This window comes from Oratosquilla oratoria, chromosome 14, assembly GCF_046742065.1.
Source record: "Oratosquilla oratoria isolate Oo_2021 chromosome 14, ASM4674206v1, whole genome shotgun sequence".
Lineage (NCBI taxonomy): Eukaryota > Metazoa > Arthropoda > Malacostraca > Stomatopoda > Squillidae > Oratosquilla > Oratosquilla oratoria.
In genome coordinates this window covers 68,106,513-68,116,512 of record NC_134790.1, presented here as the reverse complement: position 1 = coordinate 68,116,512, position 10,000 = coordinate 68,106,513, and the positions used below count along the sequence as shown (strand labels likewise).

Here is a 10,000-nt window from a genome sequence, read left to right as displayed (position 1 = left end):
ACTCACAAAATCAATAATCCAGCTAGACCTATCATTAGCTCTATTGGTTCTTGTACTTACAAGTTGTCTAAGTGGTTGGTGTCGCTGTTAAGCCCTCTTGTAGGTATTATTTCTCATTCTCATATAAAAAACAATGTTGATCTCATCGAAAAGCTATCTGGTCAAAATCCCTCCTTTGATTTTAGTCTTCTTAGTTTTGATGTTGCTTGTTTATTCACTCGAGTTCCCGTTTTAGATTTGTTCATATGTTTAGAAGATGAATTGAAAAAAATATATATTATATGCCTCTGCCGGTCCACACAATAATCAGTCTCATTGAGTATTAGATTCAAAATTTGAATTTAATGGTAAATCTTATATGCAAAAGTTTGGAATGGGAATGGGGAATCCTTTTTCTCCTGTTTTGACCAACGTGTATATGCAATTTTTTGAAAGAGATATTTTGCCTAAAATTATTCCTAACAAAGTCATTTGGCATAGATATGTTGACAATATATTGTGTATGTGGCCTATTGACCAACCTTTAGACAATTTTTCATTAAAGTTAAACAGTTTGGTACCATCAATTAAATTTACAAAAGAAATTGAATAGAACAATAGTCTGCCCTTTTTGGATGTTATGATTTATTGATTTGGTAATAAGTTTAATTAGATGTTTACATGAAACCAACCAATATCCTTTCATATATTCATTATTATTCTTATCACCACCTTAAGACTAAAGTACCAGTATTCACCTCAATGTTTCTAAGGGCCTTTAGAGTTTGTTGCCCACAATTTTTAGACAAAGAAATTGAAACCATTTATGACATTAGTAATCAATTAAAGTATCTAAAACACTTAATTGACGTAGATCAAAAGACAGCGAAGAAATCCTTATATAGTCTTACTTATAATCAGCATTTCAGTTTTAAGAATATTTTAACCCTTCCTTTTCATCAAAATTTTGTTAGTTTAACTCGTACTTTTAATAAATTTGGTGTCCAAGTTGTCTTTAAAAATAACAACACTGTTAAAAACAGGTTGATTAAAAATTCACCTGCTTGTAATGAAGGCAGTGTTTATAATATCCCTTGCAAAAATTGTAACTTTAATTATATTGGACAAACATGCAAGAATTTAGAATTGAGAATAAACCAACATAAATATAACATTAGAACATGGCAAGTTTCATGTGGGTTGTTGTTGCATTTAAGGGATTTTAATCATTGCATTGATTGGGGTAGCACAAAGAAAATTTTCTTATGTAAGGACATTAAGGAGAGGAATATCATGGAATCATGTTATATAAAAGCTTCATTGGAGAACAACATGAATATGAATAGGGGAATGTATAAATTAGATAATTTTGTAACATTTAAAATTGTTGACAGTAGCCGGGTCAAATGTCCGGCAGTGCGGAGAGAGTGAGGTCACAATAGCCCTGTCCTAATTCTCCCCTAGTGTGCTTCTTTTGTATATATAATGTCACTGCTACCTTTCTCTTTACCTTTGAAAATGTCTTAAACAGACGAAAACGTTCGGTCACCTTTCATTTTATTTTCCAAGTGGTTTTATTACACATTTGGTGAATCACGTGGTTTTGTGATTTATTATAATATATATGTATATATATACCGGTATATATATATATATATATACATATATATATATATATATATATATATACATACATAAATACATATGTATATATATATACATGTATATATATATACATATATATATATATATATATATATATATATATTTATATATATATATATATATATATATATATATATATATGAAGGTGGGAAAAGAAGTCACGGGTCTAGTTCCGAGTTCCTGAGTTTATTCCTGACCGGTTTCGCCCTATGCTTCTTCAGAGGAATTCTGAATTCTGAATTCCTAGGAAAGACCACCCGCTTGCGCGGGATCGGTTTTTGTGGGAGGGGAAGAATGTCTGTAAGAAAATTAAAAGATAGTAGCGTATAAAAGAGGGCTATTGCCACCGGGCGAACTAGCGAGCGATTTGGGGCAGTTGGTGGTCGTGGCTCGGGAGAAATGGACTGGGAGCTTGGACGGGGGCGCCGACGCCGGGAGTAGGATTAGGATCACCAACGAAAATTTAGAAAATGGTAGGAGGCGTAGTAGTAGAGAAAGGTGGAAAAACGGAAAAATCTTTAGTGGGAGGTAAACTGAAATGAGAAGATGTAGTAGAAGAGAAAGTTAGAAAGGAAGCAAAATTTAGTCGAAGAAAAAGTAAGTGTAGATGTTTGTGCGTGTGTCGTGGCTATGTTCGTGAGAGGTGTGTGTTTGTATCTTACGGGAAGTGAGTAGAGTTCACTTCCCGTGTGTAGAGCGCGTTCCTGTTAAGCCACAGGTTGGGCCTGAGTAGCCTGCTTTTCCTCAGGTTGGGTTTGAGATCCTGTAGAGTTGATCCAGTGGCGGTGCGAGGGGTGGCATGCGGGTGGTGTAAACCCGTCTGCCGACGTCAACGAAGAGGTCGGCCGGCAGCAGCAAAGGAGATATATCTCCTCGCCACCACCAGCGAGCGTGTAGAGAACGTTCCTGATAAGCCACAGGTGGGGCCTGAGTAGCCTGCTTTTCCCCAGGTTGGGTTTGAAGGTCAGTAGAATTGATTCAGTGGCGGTGCGAGGGGGGGGGGAAGGCGGGCGGGTGTTGTATGATCTCTTTCCAATCACAACTCTGAAAACAAAGAATTACGCGATTGGGGATTGTGTGTAAAATGTCAGAAGTGTAAACTCGCTCACCAGCGTCAGCGAAGAGGCCAGCGTTTGGTTGCGGGCCGGTTAGACAGAGAGGTGCCCCAAATCTCTCCGTCGACCAGCCCGCGATCAGATTGAGGGTTCTGAGTGAGAGACTGTTTGGGCCTCTGCTAAGCCAACGAGCAAGTTGTGCGTGTGCCTCTTTTCTTCCAAGCACTACTCTGAAAACAGAGAATTACATGACTTGAGAAATGTGTGTATTTGTCTTGGTGTAAACCCGCCTGCCGACGTCAAATAAGAGGTCGGCCTGTGCCAGACCGGCAGCAGCTAAGGAGATATATCTCCTCGCCACCACCGGACGGCGAAGATTCCTGGGCGTTTGTTAAGAGAGCTGGAGTACAGAGACGTCCGACCTCTACGAGAGCTGAGTTGATTCTGGAGTGAAGCTGCCCGTATACATAGTCTGAGTAGGACCGCGTTCCCTCCTAAAAAGTGCCATAAGATATTTTTTTTTCTATTTGTCTGGACATTTATCTTTATATTATTTTATACTATAAGTTATCTTATGGCACTTTTTAGGATTCCCACATTTTTACACCACTCACTTCACTTACACTGTTACACCCTCGGTCAACATTCCACACATACCGGAGCTGTTTTATAATAACATCACGAAAATTTATTGTATACTGTTTTATAACTATTGTTCATTGTATTAGAAATTATAAACCATTGTACAACCAAACGGAACCCACCTCCAAGGAGGGTTAGTAACTTGAACATTCCTATCAATTATATTTCTCACACTCTTCTCTTCTTCGCGGTAAGCGGAAGACATGAAAGCTCTATAGAAGAGGCTGTAAGTGGTTCCTTCTTCAACCACGGCCTGTTGTCCCACGTACCATTTGTTTAGAACAGTACGCAGGACACGTTGGCAATCCTGATTGGAATGTCCATTGTTGACTAACATTTGTGTTGCTCGGTCGAACTCCTTCTGCGTAGACGTCCAGGAAGAGCAATGGGTAAGGGCTCTTCTGTAGAAGGAAGCAATGGTAGAGTCCTTGTACCGCTGCGGGCATTCACTTACACCGCTCAGGCATAGTCCGGGATTGGTAGGCTTGATATATACCTCGGTCTTCATACGGCCACCTTCTTGCGTGAGGAGGACGTCCAGGAAAGGCAGGGTATCTTGGACCGTGTAAAGCTGGTAGTGTACTACAGGAACAGCCGCACAAAGGACCTCATCATTGTTATGCATGAACGGTCGAGTATTGGCATGCATAAAGTACCCCGTGTGCTAGGGTATAAAAATATGCACGTAGGTTTCTATATCTAATCAAGTACTTCTGTATACATAGGCTTGGATACATAAAGGGAGCCCTATCAATATAAAACAGTGAATATTGTACAGCACTAATGTCACAATGTAAATAGTTCACGCCCACTGGCCCGACAAGGTCGTATCACCATAATGTCTTTACTCCAACTATCCGTTGGCGGGTAATTATGCCGTGACGTCATGGCGTCAGCGTGGCAAAGGTAATGGATGCAATATCTGGCATGGCTCGCAGGAGCGTACTGTGTTGGCGATATCGGAATCGATGCCTGGCCACCAGACCGTCTGCCTGGCTCGGCGTTTGGTGGCTTCAATACCACGATGGCTGTCGTGAAGTCGAGCCAACACACTTCTGCGAAGAGCTTGGGGGACAAGTATTCGTGCCTCTCGGAGGATCAAAGGTCCGTCGAGGCAGAGGCTGTCTCTGAACTTCCAGAAGGGAAGTAGAGCTTCGTCGAGTTCCATGCTTGATCGTGGGAATCCCTTCCCGACGAAAGAGGCGAGTTGCACGTACGTGGGGTCCGAAGATGCTGCCTGACGGAGTTCATCGAGTACTGGGTCCGTTGAGTGTGGAGGAGTTGCCGTGGTGTCGAGTGTTGGAGAGCCGGAAAGGGCATGGAGCGTGGCAACATTGCGAGTCACCACGTCGCGGATGCAGATGCTTGTTTCATCGCCCATGGTGACGTCATCTGCCAGAGGTTTATCCACGGGGGCTCTTGAGAGGGCATCCGGGATGCATAACTCTGAGCCCTTACGCCATCTGCTGGTGAACACGAATCCTGTAATCTTCTCCCGGAGGCATTGGAGCCTTGGGTTCTCAATACAGTCTAGAGTGTACGTATTGAGGATCGGAAGAAGGGGTCGATGATCCGTGATGTGTGTGAGGTCCTGGAGGCCAAGCAGGAAGTATTTGCACTTCTGCATGTCCCAGACCGTAGCCAGCAGTTCCAACTCGATCGTGCTGTACCATGTTTCCACGTCCTGCAGGAATCGAGAGCCGCACTGCACGAGTCGCCAAACTCCCTCTTCATGTTCCTGTAGGAGGGCGTACCCTATGCCATTCAGACGAGACGCGTCCGTTTGGAGGGCAGTCGGTAGTTTTGGGTCGAAATGGGCGAGGACAGGAGGTTGGGCGAGGGCCTGCTTCGTCCTTTGGAAGGCGTCCTCCTGAGCAGGTGTCCAGAGGAAGGTGTTCCTCGGGCTGAGTAGCGGGCGAAGAGCGTCTGCCGTTGTAGAGACGTTGGATGTGAATTCGCCCAACTGGTTCACTAGACCCATAAACGATCGGAGGTCTGTGATGTTGGAAGGTGTTGGGAACTCCGTAATTGCCTTTATTTTCTCGCTGTCGATGGCTACGCCGTCTTGAGACACTGTGAACCCGCAGAAGTTGACACTGGGAGCAGCAAGAGTCATCTTGTCAGCGTTGAGGGAGATGCCATGAGTGCGGCATCGGTTCAAGACTTCACTGATGCGACGTAGGTGTTTCCCGTAGTCGCTGTCCCAGATAATGATGTCATCCACGACCTTGACAAGGTTGGGAATGTCTGCGAGGGCCTCGTCACCCCGGCGGTTGTACTCGTCGCCAGTTGAACAGAGGCCCATGGGGCCCCGGCGGAACATGTATCGTCCGTACGGAGTGATGAATGTCGTCAAATGGCGGTCTCGCTGGGCTAAGGGGATTTGCCAATATCCCTGGATGGCATCGAAGGTTGAGAAGTACTTTGCCTTCCTGTCGATGCGACTGATTGCCTCGCTTGGTGTGGGGGATGGGTGGGTTGGGCGTAGTACCTGGTTGTTTAACTTTGAAGTGTCCACTGTGATGCGCACACCACCCTTCGGTTTCGGCACCGCTACGAGGGGGTGACACCACACGGAAGGGGCATCATCAACAGGTTCAATGATGCCTTGGTGCACCATTGCATCGAGTTCCTTCTTCACGTCATCTTGCCATGCGTGTGGGATTCGTCTTGCGGTGTGGAGTGCGAACGGCTTCGCATCTGGCTTGAGATGTATCTCCATGGGCCTCCCAGTCATTTCTCTAAGGGCCTCGCCGGACCTGAGGTCTTCCTTGTGTCGAAGGACGTCGGGCCATGTCTTCTTGATGCAATCTGGCAGGTCAGCTACTGTAGTTGACAGGGGCGGGGCGTGAGAGAGCGGGAGGGAGCTGTGAGCCGTAATCGTTGGAGAGTGTGTAACCGGCTGTGGTACCGAGTCGTCGTCCCGTTGCAAGCGCCAGGCGTTGCCGATTGGTTGGTCCCTCGGCAGTTGGGCAGGGTATGACGAAGGTATGAGGCGGAGCTGCATCGAGTGCCACCATGACAGCAGGGGGCGCGGCAGGTGCGTCACAACATTGATCCAGCCGTCGATGGTGGTGTCTCCAAAGGACATCGTAGTATACATGGAGCCGATGGTACGTCCTTGGAATGCAGTATGGTCCGGGTTCCGCAGGGCCAGGTCCTTTACTGGGTTGAGGCTGCGAGTGCTGATGCCCAGATCCTTCATGTGCTGGCACCCAATGACCGTTGTATCAGATCCGGTGTACGGGATGAATCGAACATTGCTTTCAACGTCACCAAATTTGACCCTCACAGAGATGGTAGGAGTCGGGGGTCCGATCCTCCCATCTGCCGCCCGTATGTTGGCAGATAGGCTTGACACTATGGCCATCTTCCGAGGTCGTTGGCTCTTCTGCTTCGGTGGCGGGATGGGTTTCGGGGCGGCCGTGGATGAATTGCACACCTTCTCGAAATGTCTTCTCTTGGAGCAAATCCTGCAGACATGCGTAAGAGCTGGACACGTTTTTCGTGGGTGTTTGGGGAAGATACCGCACCCTGGACAGGCCTCACTCCCTGGTGGGGTGCCGCCTGTGGGACCCCGGGCCGTGCGTTGCATCTTCTTGTATGTTGACACAGCGCAGGCCATTCCCGAGGTGGGTTGTTGTGACACACGGTGTATAGCGTCCGTAGTGCCACGAGCTGCTTCCCTTGCACGAGCGATCGATAAAAAATTCTCTAGTGTCGCGCTGGAACTCGTTTGTAGGAGTTGGCGTACGGTTTCGACGTCTCGTAGACCTATGATGAGTTGGTGTTTCAATTGTGTCTCACGGCAATTTAACCCGGTGCACAGCTCAACTTCACGTGTGAGCTGTGATAGACGCTCGTAGAAGGCGTTGACCGATTCTCCATTCTCATGCTTGCAATTTGTAAATGCCAATCGTCGTACGGACTCATTACACTTCTCCCTATAATGCGCTCGAAGTTTGCTCAAGATTTCTTGTACGCGGAGAGTAGAGTCGCGTGGTACACCGAGAGTGTCCTCTAGGAGTGACCGTACTCCGTCATGTAGGTATGCCCGGAGTGTGGCTATTTGTTGCTTGTGCTTTAGCGAATGGAAGTTTGTTAGGGTGGAGAAATCGTCGAATTTGGCGGACCATGCGTCAAATTCCCTGTATGACATCTCCGGCATCAGTATGGGAGGTGGCTTTGGAGAGACGATGGGTGATTTGGTGGAATCCGTGGAGTTATCTCCATGTGTCGGGGGGGGGGGGTGATAAGGCGAGCGAGGGAGCTCGCTAACAACCTGAGTACATCTTGCTCATCTCGGGTCGTGCTTCCGTGCGCTATGGAAGTGTATGGCTGTGGGTTGTCGGGAGATGACTGATCTGGCGTCGCCATGGCGTTGGTTTCGTCAAAATCGGCCGATTGGCGGGCGAGATATGCTATGCACGTAAATCAACACGCGCGTGAGGTGAGTGTTCAGTAGGCCCCCGGCTAGACTGGCAGGCGGTGAACGTGGGAGGTCTCTTCGGAGGGAGAGGGGGCTACTGACGCCTTACCGCGGGCAGGAATTTGCGCGCGAAATAGGCTTGGGTAAACACCGGCTAATAATCCACAGAACGTACGCACTAAGACACAAAGTAATCACCACAGAACATACGCACAAAGTTAGCACTGAACTTATGCACAAAGTAATCAACACAGAACATACGCACTATGTTATCACAGAACTTATGCACAACGGAATCACTGATAAGTACAGAAGTATCACTTAAACTTTCACTGTGCCATGTTATGCATGAACGGTCGAGTATTGGCATGCATAAAGTACCCCGTGTGCTAGGGTATGAAAATATGTACCTAGGTTTCTATATATAATCAAGTACTTCTGTATCCATAGGCTTGGATACATAAAGGGAGCCCTATCAATATAAAACAGTGAATATTGTACAGCACTAATGTCACAATGTAAATAGTTCACGCCCACTGGCCCGACAAGGTCCTATCACCATAATGTCTTTACTCCAACTATCCGTTGGCGGGAACTATGCCGTGACGTCATGACGTCAGCGTGGCAAAGGTAATGGATGATATGTACAACAGAATCTTAGCCTGAATTGTCCTAGCTAGGTCATCTATCATACATAGTCCCTATGCTCCGTTACACATGGGATTAAGTGTCTACTATCCTGACATGTGTTTACAAATGTATGTGTGTCGTATGCCTATGGGTGTCAATCATGATCACGCCATGCGCGCGGGAATATCAAATACCCAGACCTGGACACATGTGCCACAATCATGAAGAACGATAGTTCACCACGCCCAGGAGATATGGAAAATACCTGCCTTGTGTACAAATTTTCTTGCCCAAATAGGGACTGTACGCCCTACGATGCTTACATAGGGTTGACTACTACCAGACTCTCCAGGCGCCTGAGCTATCATCTGACTCAAGGAGGTCCCAAACGTCACTTCCTGGAGAGACATGGCCAGCATCTCACAGGTGATGTCCTTCGGCAGAACACTGTCATCATTCAGAGAGAGTCCGACAAGAACCGCCTTGCCTCTCTTGAAGCTTTATATATTGCGGATAGTAGGCCGTCTCTGAATTCCCACCAAGACGCCCCTACTATCCTGCATAGTATTAAGCCTTCCAGGAGAAGCAAGCCCCGAGGCAGGACAGAAAACATCACACTACACCCCCGGGGTAGCGAGGCTCGAGAGAGCGGACAAGCCAGCCAATGAGCGTACGTGGGAAACTGTCCCGCCCTCTCAACCATGAGGGGACCAAAAAAGTTCATCCTTCCAGCCAATCACACGCTGTATTTCTGTATCTCTGTAATATATAAACCCATGCATTTCTTCCATCTTTGTATTTTGATAATGACTCAGGTAGAGTCGAAACGTCAATAATGACGGGAATAGGAAATCTACTTTTTCCTTTACCCCTTGCTATAAAGGATACCTTCAGGAAGCTGGAAGCTCTGAAGAAGAAATTGATCAGTGTTGAATTTGCAGTTGCTTTTAACCAAGCCTGCCTAAGAGAAAATTTACTCCCGCGGTATACAAACATATATATATATGTATATGTATAAATATATATATGTATATATATATATATATATATAAATATATATATATGATATATATGTGTATATATATATATATATATATATATATGTGTGTGTGTGTGTGTGTGTGTGTGTGTGTGTGTGTGTGTGTGTTGCGTGTGCGTGTGTGTGTGTGTGTGTGTGTGTGTGTGTGTGTGTGTGTGTGTGTGTGTGTGTGTGTGTGTGTGTGTGTGTGTGTGTGTGTGTGTGTGTGTGTGTGTGTGTGTGTGTGTGTGTGTGTGTGTGTGTGTGTGTGTGTGTGTGTGTGTGTGTGTGTGTGTGTGTGTGTGTGTGTGTGTGTGTGTGTGTGTGTGTGTGTGTGTGTGTGTGTAATGTATTTAATTAATTATTGACATAGTTTTTTATGAATATATCTTTTGTGTGTGTGTGTGTGTGTGTGTGTGTGTGTGTGTGTGTGTGTGTGTGTGTGTGTGTGTGTGTGTGTGTGTGTGTGTGTGTGTGTGTGTGTGTGTGTGTGTGTGTGTGTGTGTGTGTGTGTGTGTGTGTGTGTGTGTGTGTGTGTGTGTGTGTGTGTGTGTGTGTGTGTGTGTGTGTGTGTGTGTGTGT

General features: G+C 46.2%; 1 protein-coding gene across 2 annotated transcripts in view; it reads left to right on the top strand.

Moving 5' to 3' along the window:
- Positions 1-10,000, top strand: part of LOC143032910 (methyl farnesoate epoxidase-like) — a 73,695-nt gene that overhangs the window by 3,904 nt on the left and 59,791 nt on the right. The window contains exon 1 of one of the 2 annotated variants that reach the window (XM_076198169.1): positions 2,467-2,607. The exons of the other annotated variant lie outside the window; for it this stretch is intronic. The gene's annotated coding sequence lies outside the window, so the exon portion shown is untranslated. Of the gene's footprint in view, positions 1-2,466; positions 2,608-10,000 lie in introns of those variants that run through there. 2 annotated transcript variants of the gene reach the window in all.